Raw genomic sequence first — 16,275 nt, 5'->3', positions numbered from 1 at the left:
CCAGCCTGGGCAACAGAGCGAGACTCTGTCTCAAAAAAAAAAAAAAAAAAATAGTCAGCTGTCGTGGTGTGCACCTGTAGTCCTAACTACTTGGGAAGATGAAGTGGGAGAATCGCTTGAATGCAGAATTCAAGGTTACGGTCAGCTATGATAACACCACTGCACTCCAACCTGGGTGACAGAGCAAGATCCTGTCTCAAAAATAAAAAAAAAATTTAAGCAATTACGAAAGCAAATCTTCATCTATCATGATACAAGTTAGATGATAACGTCTAAAATGTTTGAGAAACGATTGAGAAATAGAAGTTTATGCATATTTATAAACACATAGATGCAGACAACAAAAGAAAAAAACAAAAATAGAGAGTGGTTGCTGTCAGGCCTCTGAGTCCAAGCCAAGCCATTGCATCCCCTGTGACTTGCACGTATACATCCAGATGGCCTAAAGTAACTGAAGATCCACAAAAGAAGTAAAAATAGCCTTAACTGATGACATTCTACCATTGGGATTTGTTTCTGCCCCACCCTAACTGATCAATGTACTTTGTAATTCTCCCCACCCTTGAGAATGTACTTTGTGAGATCCACCCCTGCCCGCAAAACATTGCTCTTAACTTCACCGCCTATCCCAAAACCTATAAGAACTAATGATAATCCACCACCCTTTGCTGACTCTCTTTTCGGACTCAGCCCGCCTGCCCCCAGGTGAAATAAACAGCCATGTTGCTCACACAAAGCCTGTTTGGTGGTCTCTTCACACGGACGCGTATGAAAGTTGCCTCAGCAGAAGAGGAAGGGGGAAACCGAAGCAAGGAAATTCTGTTTTTCATATAAGAATTTTAGCACTATGGTTAAAATAGGTGCATTATCTTTGATATTTTAAAATCAGTTTTTAAATGGTGGCTCATCCCTGTAATCCCAATAATTTAGGAGGCCAAGGCTGGAGGATGGCTTGAGCTCAGGAGTTTTGAGACCAGCCTGGGCTATGTCGTGGACCTTGTCTCTACCAAAAAAATATTTTAAATTAGCCAGACATGGTGAGCCTGTAGTGCCAGCTAATTGGAAAGCTGAGGTAGGAGGATTGCTCAAGCCCAGGAGGTCAAGGCTGTAGTGAGCCGTGATCTCATCACTGCACTCCAGCCCGGGTGAGAGTGAGACTCTGTCTCAAAAATAAAAAATAAAAAATACATTTTTGAAAAATGAAAACAATCCTGTCGTTCCTTCACTAAATTATCGAAACTACTTCAGTGGCATCTTTCATTGGAATTAGAGAAATAAAACAGTAGATGGAATAAATTAATAGATTGATCTGGATTAATCTTATCTTTATCTGTGATTCAATAACTCTATCAACTAGTCCTGTGAATTCTAGAAATCAAGGTTTCTGTGCTCAAGTCTATCTATCTCAATCTCAGCACCTATAAGAAATGACATTTTATCTTAGGAAGGCAGCAGGTACCACACACACACACAGATAGTATTTCTGTCCATGTTTCACTGATTCAATTTGAAGACTTTAGAACAAAAGATCCACTGGAATGGTTTACCAAGCGCCAGACGGCTAAATTCCTGGGTCCTTAGAAATCTAGTTTAACTGTTGATTTAAAAAAAAAAATTAACGCAAAATGCATTAATGAGATAAATTGTAGAGGGAAGGAATCTGTCAAACTGAATCAAGGAAAGAGACAGCTAACATAATATTTCTCCCAAGATAAGTATTATTTGAAAACTCCTTGTGTAAGTTTGTCACTAGGAAATCCAGCTACTCAAAAAAGCATTTTACTGGGCTGACAAAGACAGGACAGCATGTATGCACTGTTATTTTACATGTGTCAAAGTACCCAGGTGTTCCCTTTCATTCTTTCTCTGAAAGAGGAGTTGATTGAAGAGCCCTAAGAAGCCTCCATCTCCTTTAGATAGCAACTGAAAGGCAGTTAATAGGCCTTTAAAGTGTAGATAACAGAGGTGAGCAAAACAAGAGCTACATCAAGCCTTCCTCCTACGTTCTGCTGCTCAGCTGGGGTTCAGTGCTGTCCCTCAGTCAAGAGAAAGAGCAGGGCGAATTCAATTCTGCCATAACTGAGCTCCATGCCCATCTCCTCTTTGCTTCCTTGTGATTTGACCTCTAGTGAAATGTCATCTTATTTTACAGATGCAGACTTTCCATTCACAAATGGGTGCTAGTCCTCAATCTAACAACAAATAAACACCAGATTTTGAAATCAAGGTGCCCTCAAAAGTAATGTCACTCCCAGGTTGAACCATCAAAGGAGGAGTGAACCATACAACAAACCTTCAGCTTCCTGGGTCCCTTCACTCTTTCCACTGAACTGTGTAATGACAAGGAAACTTGCTCATGATATGATGTTAAGTGAAAAAAGCAGAACATGGGTGTATACATATGTCATATAGATGGGTCTGTGTTCATGTGTTTCAGAGAAATGCACTGAAGTATTATCTGTGGTTATTTGTGTTGTAGAAGAATTGTGAGTGATTTGTAATTTTATTCTTGGTAATTTTCTGTATTTTCCAAATTATCTCAACAGGGAACCAAGGACCATATATTCCTTTAGCATTAAAAGCAAAATAAAAGGAAACTTGAATAAAACTTTTTTCTTTTTCTATTTAAATCAAAAGAAGGAAAGGGGGCTTGTTAATGGAGTTGCCACAGTGCAATTGTTTGCCCACACCTGGAAGATCCCACCAAGTTCTGGTCTCAGAGATAGCGTGGCTAAGAGCAGAGGCCAGAAAGTAAGATTAATTGTTATTGTAAGAATGAAGTGAATTGACACAAGTAAAGTGCTTAGAGCAGTGCCTATAGGCACTGGTAAGCATAGGTAGAAAATGTTTAATAAATATTAGCTATTATTATTATTACTCTGAGATGGTAGCTTCCCCCTCTTACCAGAAAGAGGTCCCAATCCAGACCCCAAGAGAGGGTTCTTGGATCTCAGGCAAGAAAGAAATTAGGCCAAGTCCACAGAGTAAAGTGAAAGCAATTTATTAAGAAAGTAAAGGAATAAAGAATGGCTACTCCATAGACACAGCAGCCCCAAGGGCTGCTGGTTGCCCATTTTTGTGGTTATTTCTTGATTATATGCTGAACAATGGGTGGATTATTCATGCTTCCCCTTTTTTTAGACCATATAGGGTAATTTCCTGACGTTGCCATGGCATTCGTAAACTGTCATGGCACTGGTGGGAGTGTAGCAGTGAGGACGACCAGAGTTTACTCTCGTCGCCATTTTGGTTTTGGTGGGTTTGGGCCAGCTTTATGGCCTGTATCTTGTGCCAACCTCCTATCTCATCCTGTGACTTAGAATGCCTAACTATCTGGGAATGCAGCCCAGTAGGTCTCAGCCTTACTTTAACCAGCTCCTATTCAAGATGGAGTTGCTCTGGTTCAAACGCCTCTGACACCCCCACCCCTCCAGTTCCTTTCCTCTCCAAGACAATGAGCAGTTCTTTATGGTCCTCAAGGAACTTGCAAGTATATTTTCTGCCCATTTACATCTTCTATATTATAATGCAGATTTTGGCTGTGTGGAGATATATGGGAGTTGCACCCTAAAATTATACGCATTTTTTTTTCTGAGCTGGATCACATGGCCTTTGGTAAAACAATCCGGCTGGTGTTTCTTTCTTCAGCAAGCTTTTCCAGGCTCATGCCTTCCCCCATTTTCACTAAGTGCTTCCTGACTATTTCTCTTGAATAGCCAAGAAGGATTAATACGTTAAGCTGATTAAGGTGTACTTTGATTTATGATCATCTCTTTTCGTGTTTTTAAGACCCAGTCTTTTATTCTTACTAAGCTATAGAAAACTGGTAGGCAATGCCATTAGACAAGCATGCTATTCTTTTTTTTCTACACGACACAATGTCTTTCTTCAACCTTTCTGTGGTCAAGAAATGCCAGCATTGAAAAATAAAAAGAAATAGTCTCTTTAATGACAGGGAAACACGGCTAATCTTGTATTTGAACTTGTTACCCTCTAGATGTGGATGGAAGATGAGTCTCTCTTTTTTGAGAATTGACTGACCAAGGCCCAGCTATGTCACCTGGTTGACTAGATACAGAAGTCATCACTGTTCCTCGTTGTCAGTAAGTGGCAATTTATCACCATGTCACATGCCACCTTGTGTTATCCTAATGTGCAGAACTCCAGGACTTTTGAGAACAATCTATCCTTGATCATCCCTGTAAACAATGTGACTCTATTTAGGGAGTATGAGCACAGCTAGCCCAAAATGGCAAAAAATTTTAAAGCATGTCTATTTAGCCTTGAACTACTTTTTGTTTTCATATTTGAAATGTGTGTGATGATTGTTCAGAAGTTTGCCCCACTATTTAAAAAAAAAAAAAAAAAAAAAGCAAAGCTACAAAGAGAGCCAAGTCAGGATTGCTCAAAAACTGTTTGCTTTCTTATTCTATCATTCTGTTCTAAAGGGCTCCATGACTTCACACCATGAGGTTGAAGCTAGAGTCCTTTCTCACCAAGAGAGAAGTAAAGCATCCACTTTTGTTGATTTATCGCCTCTAAGCTGTAGTCTTTCTGGTGTAGAATTTTCCCTGGACAGGCAAGAAAAAGAGGATTAGATACTCTGTTGTTAACTTATTCATCAATTCAAGATTTATTGAGTGCTGACTTGTTATGTGAAGCTTATTTTGTTCAGTGCTGGTGGTACTGGGACAATGGCACCATTTCTGCCCTTAAGGATATGGACAAATAGACAAGTTACAATGTCATGCTCTAAGTGCTTAAGAACAAAGGGGATGAGGATGTTAAATATTGAGAAATGGAGCCCTGGTCTTCCTTGAGGGTTCAGAAAGCTTTCTCAGAATAGGTGAGTGTTGATACTGAAGGATAAGATGTTCGCCGGGAAATAAGGAGGGAAAAGGTATACCAGGACAAGAAGTGGCTTTGAGGAAGGCAGAGTCAAGTGAATGTAAGGGGCTCCGAGCCCTCTGGGACAGCAGCAGCACAGTGTGGTTGTGGGGAGGCAGAGTCAGAAGATGAGATGAAGCCAATCTTGGGGGTCTTTGTAGATGATACTAAGTTACTTAGGCTTTATCTTGAGCTCAAAAGAGAGTGGTTGAGGAATTCTAAGCAGGTGAGTTAGATGATTAAAATTTTGCTTTAGAAAGATTATTATGGCTGCAGGGTGGAGAAGAGTTAGGAGGAGGGAACACAACATTGGAGCCCATAACATCATGTTGGAGATGACAGCAATAGACCAGGCCTGAGCTAAAGCAGTGGCTCCACAGGCCAACAGAGAAAGGTGTCTGGGAGGCAGAAGGTCAATGGTTTTGTGATGGATCAGATGGTGGTGGTAGAAATCAAGGAGAAGACTAGGATGACCAAGGTTCCTGGCTTGAGAGAATCAGTGAGTGTAAGTGCTATTACCACAAACAAGTAAGCCAGAAAGAGGACAGAATCCTCTTAAAAGAGCTTCCATTAGGACAGGATAGCTCTTACCAGGATGGAGGGTGCAGGGGGCACGACTAAGCTGAAATGTTCATGAGTCATTTGTCCACTCACACATTCAATGAAAGTGCCTTGCAACAAGCCCTGTGCTGGCAGTGAGATGACCATCCTGTGGCATGGTGGCAAGACAGTAGGATTCATCTCCATTCACAGCTCTGCTCCTCACCAGCCCTGGGACTGTTGCCAGCCCATTCACTTCTAAGCCCCCATTTCATCATCTCAAATAGAGTGACTAAGGCCTCCACTTGTGATGATCGTTATGACAAAGGAGGGGAAAACTGTCAATCACTGTTAGAAAACTGTCATTCACTGTTAACCAAATGGCCATTTCCACCACGAAGCTGAGAGCAGAGTTTGCCTTGTGGATAATGGACCATATTGGCAAAGAAGAGACAAGAGAAGACTGGTGAAGAAAAGCAATCTTAGCAGTGCAACAGGCTTGGAGAGAAGTAGGGAGCGGCCTCAGGAGGCACACCACCCCTTGTTCCTACATTGCTTTGACAGTCCTTTGTACTCACAGTGTGCAAAAAGGTGGCCCTTGTGTAGATAAAGGGAAGTACTCTGAAATAACAGGCTGGAGGTTGCAAGGTGAGAATAGTTGGCAGTTACAGTCCTTATTTTAAATAGTAATTATTTTTCAGTAGGTGTTTTTGGAGTGCAGATTAATTAAAAATACGATACAGTAAAACAGGTAGTTTCTTTTATTTCTGTGGTCCTTCATAGTAAAATGCAGTGTTTGCACTTTAAAGAATTTCATAGAATTCACCTCTAGGTATTCTGATAATGACTTTGAGGCACAGCAGAAATGACTGCACCTGCCTTGCACCTCAAACAACTAAGACTTAAGGATCTAACAAACTACTGAAAGATGAAAATCGCACAGCCAGTTGGCGATGTGGATATAGACAAATCAGCTTAGATCTATGTCTTTTGTCTCCAAGATCCAGGCTTTCTATACTACTTTATGTTATTTACTTAGAAGGGTCAAAGCTCTTAAAAACATTGTAAAATATTCTTTAGCAAATCTCTTCTCAGTTTCTGAAAGAACAGGTTTAAGAAGGAATTTCAGAGAATTCCTTGCTCCATTTACAATTCTCTTGCTTTCCTAAATCTTGAAACTTTTTTCTCTCTTGGATCTTTTTTTCTTACCCTACAACATGTTAGAGTCTCGACTTTCTCTAGATTCTTGCTCCTCTTCTAGACATAGCCCTGTCTGTTTCTCTTCTAGGTCAAGGTTTTTGAAAAATACACTCGAAGTGTGGTCTCTACTTCCTCAGGTACTTCCCATATCTCAGCCCAGTAAGATCAGCCTTCTGCGTGGCCTACTGCACTGACCTTGTAAATACCAAGGTCACTGATGACTTCCCTTTGTCACGTGTTTTGGCTGCTGGATGTGACTTCCATGCAGCATGACACTACCAGCCATGTCTTCTCTCCCCTTGGTTTCTGTGTCCTCTCTCTCCTGGGCTCTTTCCTCTCTCTCTCACCCCTCTCTCCCACCTGCCCTGTGGATTGGTTTTTCTTTCTCTGCCTGTTCAGTAAAGCCCTGTGTTCTCCACACGCCTTGACTATCCTCTCTTCTCACTCCAAAAAATGAAGAAAGTAGATCTCAGCCTTTTTGTGTTTGCAACACATTTTGGAGCAGGAAAAATTTTGGAGGCAGCCTGATGGGATTAAAATGCATCCACAGCTATATTGAACTATTGCCACCCTGGTTGCCTTTTGGTACAGTGTGGGTGTTTGAATAGAACTTCCTGCTCTCTTTTATGTACTGTTCTTGTGAAGTCAAGTTTCTCAGCCCAGGAATCTGCACGGCCCTGGCCTGATGTTAAGTGATGGAGTGCCATGCCTCTTAACTTTTTCTCATGGCAAGATGGAGCTTCCTCTCTGTACAGAGACTTGCACAGAAGGCTCAGGGCCACATTTGAGCTGACAGACATGCCCACCCTCAGTTGTAGTGCATGAAGGAATAGCTTTTACAGAGGGTGGGAAACACTGCCCCAGCCTCTCACACCCCTCTAAGGCTTTATCTTTTAGAATTATTGTGGTAAAATATACATAACATAAAATTTATTTATTTATTTATTTTTGAGACAAGGTCTTGCTCTGTCGCCCAGGCTGGAGTGCAGTGGTGTGATCTCAGCTCACTGCAACCTCCATTTTCCAGGCTCAAACAATCCTCCCACCTCAGCCTTCAAAACACTTGGGACTACAGGCATGCTGCTATACACACTTGTATCACACTTGGCTAATTAAAAAAAAAAAAAATTGTAGAGACAAGATCTCACTATATTGTCCAGGCTGGTCTCAAACTCCCAGGCTCAAGCAATCCTGCTGCCTTGGCCTGCCAAAGTACTGGGATTAACAGGCGTGAGCCACCACGCCCAGCCTAATTATTATTTTTTTGAGAGATGAAGTCTTGCTCTGTTGCCCCAGCTGGAGTACAGCTGTGCTGTCATAGCTCACTGCAGCCTCAAACGCCTCAGTTCAAACAATCCTTCCACCTCAGCCTCCTGAGTAGCTGGGACTGCAGGCACATGCCACTATTCCTGGCTAATTTTCTTTTGTAGAGAATGGGTCTTGCTATGTTGCCCAGGCTGGTCTTGAACTCCCGGCCTCAAGCAATCTTCCTTCTTTGGTCTCCTCAAGTGCTTGGATTACAGACATGAGCCACAGCACCTGGTCTAAAATGTAATCTTTAAACGATGTTTAAGTGTACAGTTCAGTGGCATTACATACATTCACAACTTTGTGCAACTATAGCCATTCTCTAGTTCCAGAACAATTTTATCCCCCTCAATAGAAATCTTGTAGCCATTAAGCAATCCCTCCCCACTTTTCTTCCCCCAACCCCTGGCAACCACCAATCTGCTTTCTGTCTCTGTGAATTTCCCCATTCTGTATATTTCATATACATAGAATTACATAATATGTGGTCTTTTGTGTCTGTTTCTTTCAGTTAGCATATTTTCAAGGTTCATCCATGCTGTGGCATGTCTCAGTACTTCATTTTTTTCGTTGCTGAATAATATTCCACTGTATGGATATATTCCATTTTGTTTATCCAGTCACCTGTTGATGGAAATTTGGATTGTGTTCATCTTTTGGCTATTACGAGTAGTGTTACTATGAACATTCATATACAAGTTTTTATTTAAATTCCTGTGTTCAAATCTTTTGGGTACATGCCTAGGAGTGGAATTTCTGGGTCCTATGGAAGTTCTATGTTTAACTTTTTGAGGAACTGCCAAACTATTTTCCATAGCAGCTGTACCATTTTATATTCTCCCCAGTAATGTATGAGGATTCCAACTTCTCCACATCCTCGCCAACACTTTCAAAAATTATGGCCATCTTAGTGGGTGTGAAGTAGTATCTCAGTGTGGATCTAAGGTTTTATCTTTGTTTTAAATGTTAATGATTCTTAAAACTATATTCCTAAGTATTTACCATGGAGAAATAAAAGCATTTATCTGCAAAAGGACTTGTACACAAATATTCAAAGCACCTTCATTTGTAATACCAAAAAAAACTGGAAACAAACCAAGTGTCCACCAAAAGGTAAATGGATTAAACAAATAATGGTATATCCATACAATGAAATACCAATCAGCAGTAAAAAGGAATAAACTACATATAACACATAACTCATGGGTGAATCACATAGGCTGAGTGAAAGAAGCCAGGACAAAATAGTTCTTCATGTATGATTCTAGTACACAAAGCTCCAGAAAAGATGAAACTAATCCACAGTAATAGCTCTGTGGTTGTGATACTGACAGGAGGCAGGGAGGTACTGGATAAAAGAGGGCAGTTCCCCAGCAAAGGCCCCACCCTCAAGCCTGGAAACCTGCGGCCCTAAATGGGAATAGGCATTCCTGGTTTTGTGCCCAAATGTTGCCTTTTGGCCTGTCACATCATTCTATCCTGTACCCATATAAACCCCAAACCCCAGGCTCCATGAGCAAAAGAGCAGAGGAGCAAAAGAGCGGCAGAGCACAGCAGCAAAGAAGGAGATAAGAGGAGGATCTGACCATCGAGAGGAGTTCAGCTGGGGACGGTCGGAGAGGACATGGGCTGCAGATGGCCAAACTCCATGGTTGATCATCTTCCCACTCCATTCCCTTTCCAGCTCCATCCATCCCACCAAGAGCCATTTCCATCCGGCAATAAAATCCCCCACATTTACTGTCCCTCAATTTGTCCATGTGACCTGATTCTTCCTGGATGCTGGGCAAAAACCTTGGTACCAAGAGGGTACTGAGCTGGTTAACACTTAGGCCATCTGCAGACAGCAGAGCTAAAAGAGCACTGTAATATGCCCACTGGGGCTTTAGGAGTCACAGGCATCCACCCCTAGATGCTACTATGGGGCCAAAGCCCAAAAGCACTTGCCCTGGCTCCTGCACCTGCCCATCTGCTCTCCATCCCATAAGAGGTTTGAGCGTGTGGTGGCCAAACAAAAGAGCCACACCCCTGCTTTACATCCCACAAGGGGGTCAGGGAGCTCTCTCATTTCAGTTGCATGGGGCTGGATATAGGGACTGACTGCAAAGGAGGATAAGATAACTTTCTTGGAGATGGAATAGTCTATACCTTGATAAAGATGGTGGTTATATCAGAGTAAACATTTGTCAGCATCCATTAAACTGCTCACTTAAAAGGAGTGCATTTTATTGTATGACATTATCCCTTAGTAAAGTTGATATAAACTTTTTTTGAGAAACATTACAAACCCTCAAATATGTAGCTCCAGTCTCCAACCCTAATTTATTAATTTCTTTCAGAACTCGACAAATGTGTATTGAGTACCTACTATGTGCTAGTCTCTGTGCTGTGAGATAAGGATACAAAGGTGACAGAGATGGTTCCCAAGGTCATGAATACCACAGTCTAGTCTGGAGGACAAATGTTACATCATTAAACAGATATCGTCATCATTACAACTGTAATAAATGCACAAAAGAAAGGTACATGAGGTTTTGAGAGCTTATAAAAGTGGGTGACCTAGTTGAGATTCAGCTAAGTTGTGGCAAAGTTTAGTTGAGATCTGAAAGATGGAGAGGAGTTGGTTCTTGGGGTCTTCTTCACAAAGAGGGAAGAGCACATTCAAAAAGCCTGTGACAAGAAGGAATATTGCTGTTGAAGGAGCTGAAAGCAGGGCAACATGGCTGGAGGACAGACATGGAGGGGAGGACTGAGAAAGGTCTGTGGGAGAGAGGGTCAGTCCAGGCCATGAGGGCCTTCAGACAAAGCTCAGGATCTTGGTATTATCATCAGAGCAATGAGAATTCATTGAACTACAGATAATGGAAATTGATAAGATCAGCTTTGGGTTTCAAGACGCTCTCCCTGACCACACTGGGGAGAATGCTTTAGAAGAGATAAGTGGCATATGATTACAGAGGGAAAAGCTAAGAGGTTCCTGGGGAAGTCCTGGAGAGAGGTGATGATGGGCTGTAGTCTCAGGTGCTGGTACAGATGGGCAAAATTGGACAGATTCAACAGGCTCAACCTCAAGGAGGGTTGATGGGGGAAAAGTAGCTTTACAAAATTTCTGGGTGGTCCAACTAGATGGCGGTGGGGGGGTGGGGGTCAGGGGATGGGCAACACAGAGTGGGTCAGGTTTGGAAGGAAGACCTGAGGTGTGGTTCCAGACTTGTAGCATTTGAGTCTCCTGAACCACCAAGCTCTTTCAGACTTTCTTTTCCCTGAAATGCCCTCCCTTCCCTACTTTCTGACAGGAGAAACTCCATTCATTAATGGATGCCCAGCTCAGGTCTCACAGGCTCCCTCCTTTTCTATAGGTAGTTCATCATTTTTTCTCCTGTATTAGCTCTCTCTCTCCAGGACAAGCTCCTTTCCTCTACCCAGAATTGCAATATTCTCTTTACAAGCTGTGTTCTCTACTAAGCTATTGGCTCCCTGCAGGCAGGGCTGTGAATTCATCTTTGCACCCCTAGCACCAGTGCGGTATCACCAGAAAATAGCTGATCTGTACATATTTGAGAGATTGAAGTGAGCACATGTGTACAAGACACTTAATATTTCTGTAGTGCCTTTCTCCTGAAGAGCTCAAGAAGTTACAGAACAGATATAAATATATGTCTTCAAGTGGAAGGTGTGAAAGGTGAGCTATTGCAGGCATTTGGTGAGTGATGAGAAGAAAAGAGGAGATTTTTGCTCTTTACCAGGTCATAGTATAAGTTAGGAATACATCTGGCTGCAAAATTAGAAAACTAATTCTCAGAGGCTAAAACAAACATGGTTTATTTTTCCTACATAGGATATAGTCCATCCAGAGGTGGACAGTTGCACACGTCGGCTCAAGTGCCCAGCGATACCACACTGACTCTATTTTCCAGTGTGTTGTCCCAATTATATTGACCTTTTGGCCTCACAGTCTTTGGCTTTTGGTTGCAGTCTGGTTGTAGCATCACTAGGCATTTCATTTGCATTCAAATCGTAAAGAAAGTGGGAAATGGGCTGGGCGCGGTGGCTCACACCTATAATCCCAACACTTTGGGAGGCCAAGGTGGGCAGATCACCTGAGGTCAGGAGTTCGAGACCAGCCTGGCCAACATGGTGAAACCCCATCTCTATTAAAAATACAAAAATTACCTGGGCCTGGTGGCAGGTGCCTGTAATCCCAGCTACTAAGGAGACTGAGGCAGGAGAATCTCTTGAACCCGGTAGGCAGAGGTTGCAGCGAGCCAGATGGTACCATTGTACTCCAGCTTGAGCAACAAGAGCAAAACTCTGTCTTAAAAAAAAGAAAAGAAAAGAGGGAAAAGGAAAGGCAGAACCAGAAAAAATTTTTCAGAGGCTCCCCCCACCCAAGACCCTTCTTTCAACTCATTGGCTAGAACTGGGTCAATGACTTCCTCAGCTGTAAGAAAGACTGGGAAATCAGGAAGGGGATTGTCATGGTCATCTTGGATCAATCATAATCCTGGGTTCTGTCACTAAGGAAGAAGTGGAGAATAGGTTGGCAATTGGGAAGACAATTCACAGTGTCTGCCACTGAACAAGTACCATCTACCAGGAATAGCTAGTGCCTTCTAGAAGTCAATTTGTCTTAGTGGAGCTAGGTGGAAATGAATCCCTCTCTAATGTCCGTAGGAACAAGATGCTAATGGTATTGTTACTTCACATGGATAGAAAACACTGGGCACCTGAATGGAATGCCTCTTGAAGCTTTCAGCCCCAAATGTCCAAACTGATTCCTCACTCACCACCTCCCCATCCCTACAACCAGGCATTTTAAAAAACAAATTCTTTGATCCAATCCAGCATCTCTTAAGATAAATAACAGGCTTTCCATCCAACTGGCTCATGCTTGGGCTGCTCAGGAGATCTGATGGGAACTCTCTAGGCCCATGGCAATGTCTTCTCTAATAGTTTGACTTTTCTTCCTTTTTGAATTAGAGCACTAGTGGTTATGTATTTAGTGAGTTTGAGCACTGGAGGTCCAGAGAAGGAGAGTGGCTGGGTCATGTTTTGGGGTTTTGGGTTTTGTTTTGTTTTTGTTTTAGTAACAATCACCCATGTAAGAGCGCTTATGAATTTTATGTTGGAGAACTGTTCTTTAGGTTCCATACCTGTGGTCATCTATTATGATTCTAAAGAAGGAAAGGGCAAGAGGAACTCAGGACAAACAGGTGGAAAGCAAGTGCCTCATCAGCTTCCACTCACTACACATAGACCCTTTTTCACCTAAATCAAAAGAGAAAACCATGTTCTTGACGACACTAGAGTGAAAGACATCAAAAGTGTATTATTAATCCTTGCTATAAACATAAGCCCACACATTGCCCAGCTACAAACATGAATAATTAAGAGATCAGCTAAGGGCTGCTTGGGGAACATACTTTGACAGCAGCCGCTACAGAACTTGAACCTGAAGACAGGTTGCAATCCACGTGTGAGATCTTCCCTGCTGGCATTAACTGCTCCCTCACCTGGGTCCCCAACATTTCACACAAGCCTCAGCACGGCGCTGAGCGCAGGTTTCTCCTCTACTCCAGTCCAGCAGCAACTTTAGAGTTAGACGCCTTGCCCTGAGGCCCTGCAGAGTGTCTGGCTCATGGCAGATACTCAAACACCGAGGCTGAGTGAACAGTCCACGAGTACCCGCTTAGCTCCTCCACTGGCAGGAATGCCCAGGACATGGGAAATACAGAATCCTTACCAAATGATCTCAGCACCTACAGCAATGCATTCAGCCTCGGACGCAAACTTTCTGCATCCTCCAAGGGCCTGAAAAAGAAGTGTGACAGAAGCAAGGTTTTCCGTTCTTCAAGCTTATTTCAGGTTTGTTTTTGTTTGTTTCTTTGTTTGGTTTGGTTTGGTTTTTTGAGACAGGGTCTCACTCTATCGCCCAGGCTGGAGTGCAGTGGTTCATTGCAACTTTTGCCTCCTGGGCTCAAGCGATCCTTCCACCTCGGCTTCCCGAGTAGCTAGGACTAGAGAGAGCCACCACACCCGGCTAACTTTTCTATTTTTTGGTAAAGACAGGGCTTCACCATGTTGGCCAGGCTAGTAACTGCTGACCTCAAGTGATCCGCCCACCTCGGCCTCCCAAAGTGCTGGGATTCCAGGCTTGAGCCACCGCGACCGGCCCTATTTCAGTTTTCAGTCTGCTTTCTCCTCCCTTCGGCTCCACCTGGGACATCAATCTACCTCCCCAGGCTACCCGGATAACTCTCATCACCCGGCTAATTCACACTCAGTCTTCAGTTCTTCTCGTCGACGTCAGCTCCTCAAGAAGCCCTCCCTGACCTACTCCCCACCCCAAGTCTGGATCAGGTGCCCCCTCTGGGAGCAGGCTCAGGAGGCCTCTGACTGCCTCCTCTTGGTTGTGCTGTAATCGCCCATTGGTCGCTTTCCTTTTCTAGACTGTGAACTCCACGAGGGCAAGAGGTAATCTTGTTCTCTCGTCCCCATCGCTTATGACGCCGCCTGGAGCTTAGTAAGGGCTCAACATTTTGGAATAAATTCAAGGAGTGGCGTGTCCCCAGAGTAGCTGTGCTGGGCCGTGTGTCGCCCGCACAACAGCTCCTATTTGGGGAATTCCAGCCTTAGGCCTCAGTCTCTCCGCAGCTGAGACTTGGGACTCTGTGCCCGGGAGGCGCGCCCGCCGACTTGGGACCCGCCTCCAAGGTCTCAGAGCGACCCCGCCCGCCGGGGCCGTGTCCCTGCCGCGGGGCGGCGGCGGCTCCCAGGCAGGAGCCTGCGAGCAGGTGGGGGCGGCGGCCCCGCCTCCGCGTCCCGGCAGCACCAGAGCCGGTGGCCGGGGAGCGAGCTGGGCGCACCGACCGCAGCTCGGCGGTAGCGGCGCCGCTTGGAGCACGGGCGCTGCGGGACGGAGCCCGGAGCCAGAGGCGGCGGCGGCGGCGGAGGCGGCGGCCGAAGCTCGAGTCCAGTCCAGACCCCGGCTCCGCCACCTGCAGGTAGCGGCTCCCCGCGCGGGTGCGGGTCGGTGCCCGAGGGTGGAAGGAACGGGCGGTGTAGCGGCGGCCGCCCTGGTCGGTCCCGGAGCAGAGTTGCCCGGCCCGGGACAGAGATCCTGAGCGCGTGGGAGGGCCGGGGAACCCCCGCCGGGCTGCAGCCCCGGGCCCGGGAGGTTGTCGATGTGCCGCGCGGCGCTCACGCCCCCCGCCCGCACCCTGTCACGCCGCCCCGGCCGGGCCGGGCCGGGCGGAAACAAACCGCGGGGTAGGGAGCGAGGTCACCACGGGGTTGCTTCGTGACTTCTCTGGACTGGACTCTCCGGTGAGCAGCCCCTGGCACCGAGGCGCCTCGGCCTGGTCCTTCGCGACGCTCTCTCTTCTCCGCTTCACCCCCGGAACAAAAGGCTGGGGTCTCGCTGGGGAGGGGGCTGTCGCGGGAAGGGCTGGGGCGGAGTAAAAGAGAGCTAGGAAATTGCAGAGCCGGAGGTGTCTTGGGGGATACAGAAGGAGCCCCCTAGTGAGGAAGCCAACTCCAGAGATGTGAAGTGACTTGTCCAAGGTCACACAGCTCACGGGGACAGAGCGCAATCTACATTTGGCCACAAATGGGTTTAGAGTCCTTTGGAGGATTAGGTGGTGGGTAGGTAGGTGGCAGAGCCGATTTCCCCCAGCCCCTGACACGCATTCTCTGAAGGTGGCGGGCAGGGCGAGCACCCGGCCGCCCTGGAACTGGAGGAGCGTGGCCCCGGCCCCGTGGGCAGGCAGGCACCGGCTCTCAGGAACAGCGCCTTTGGAGGGTGGCGTGCCAGCCGCGTGGGTGTGCCCGTGGCGGGCGCCGGGGCGGCGTGGGGACCGTGTGTGCGCCTAACTCTGGAAAGAAGTTCTGCAGGGAAAGGCCGGGAGAGCGGTTCCAGGCGCCCTGGGACAGTTTGGCCAATCCCTGTCACTCAGGGCGCTTTGTAACTGGCTGTATTGGGGAGGAAAGTTACTCTGTAGCAGGAAGTTAGGCTGTCTCTTCGCCTCTGTGCCTCGGGTCCTTGGCTGTAAATGAGGGCCTTGTTTGGCATGACCTGTGTGATTTAGAAGGTCTGTCTGTGCCCCTCCGCCTCCTCCTTTCCAGAATCTGTTCTCACTTCAGAGGGAGGACCGGGAGTGCACTTCTTGTGGCCAGCATTAATAGTTATCACTGGGACTCCTGCCTCCCTTTAATTTTTTTTAACTTTATCATTACGAAAGAGGTCAGAGGAGAGGTTGTTTTTGGGCCTTGCAAGGAGATAAACTCCAGGTCAATACCTGGACAGGACATGAGGGAGGCTTCTGGGATGCTAGAAATGCT

At 45.5% G+C, this 16,275-nt stretch overlaps 1 protein-coding gene across 5 annotated transcripts in view; it reads left to right on the top strand.

Annotated features, from left to right (window-relative positions):
• The window catches only part of WIPF3 (WAS/WASL interacting protein family member 3), a 161,877-nt gene that overhangs the window by 29,534 nt on the left and 116,068 nt on the right, over window positions 1–16,275 (top strand). For 3 of the 5 annotated variants that reach the window (XM_054494674.2, XM_054494666.2, XM_054494672.2), the window contains exon 1: window positions 14,661–14,939. The gene's annotated coding sequence lies outside the window, so the exon portion shown is untranslated. Of the gene's footprint in view, window positions 1–3,997; window positions 4,104–14,660; window positions 14,940–15,132; window positions 15,262–16,275 lie in introns of those variants that run through there. The other 2 variants (XM_054494670.2, XM_054494673.1) reach the window with 2 other exon arrangements.

Source organism: Pongo pygmaeus, chromosome 6 (genome assembly GCF_028885625.2).
Source record: "Pongo pygmaeus isolate AG05252 chromosome 6, NHGRI_mPonPyg2-v2.0_pri, whole genome shotgun sequence".
Lineage (NCBI taxonomy): Eukaryota > Metazoa > Chordata > Mammalia > Primates > Hominidae > Pongo > Pongo pygmaeus.
Note: the sequence above shows the minus strand (reverse complement) of the source record. Positions and strands in the feature narration are given on the sequence as shown.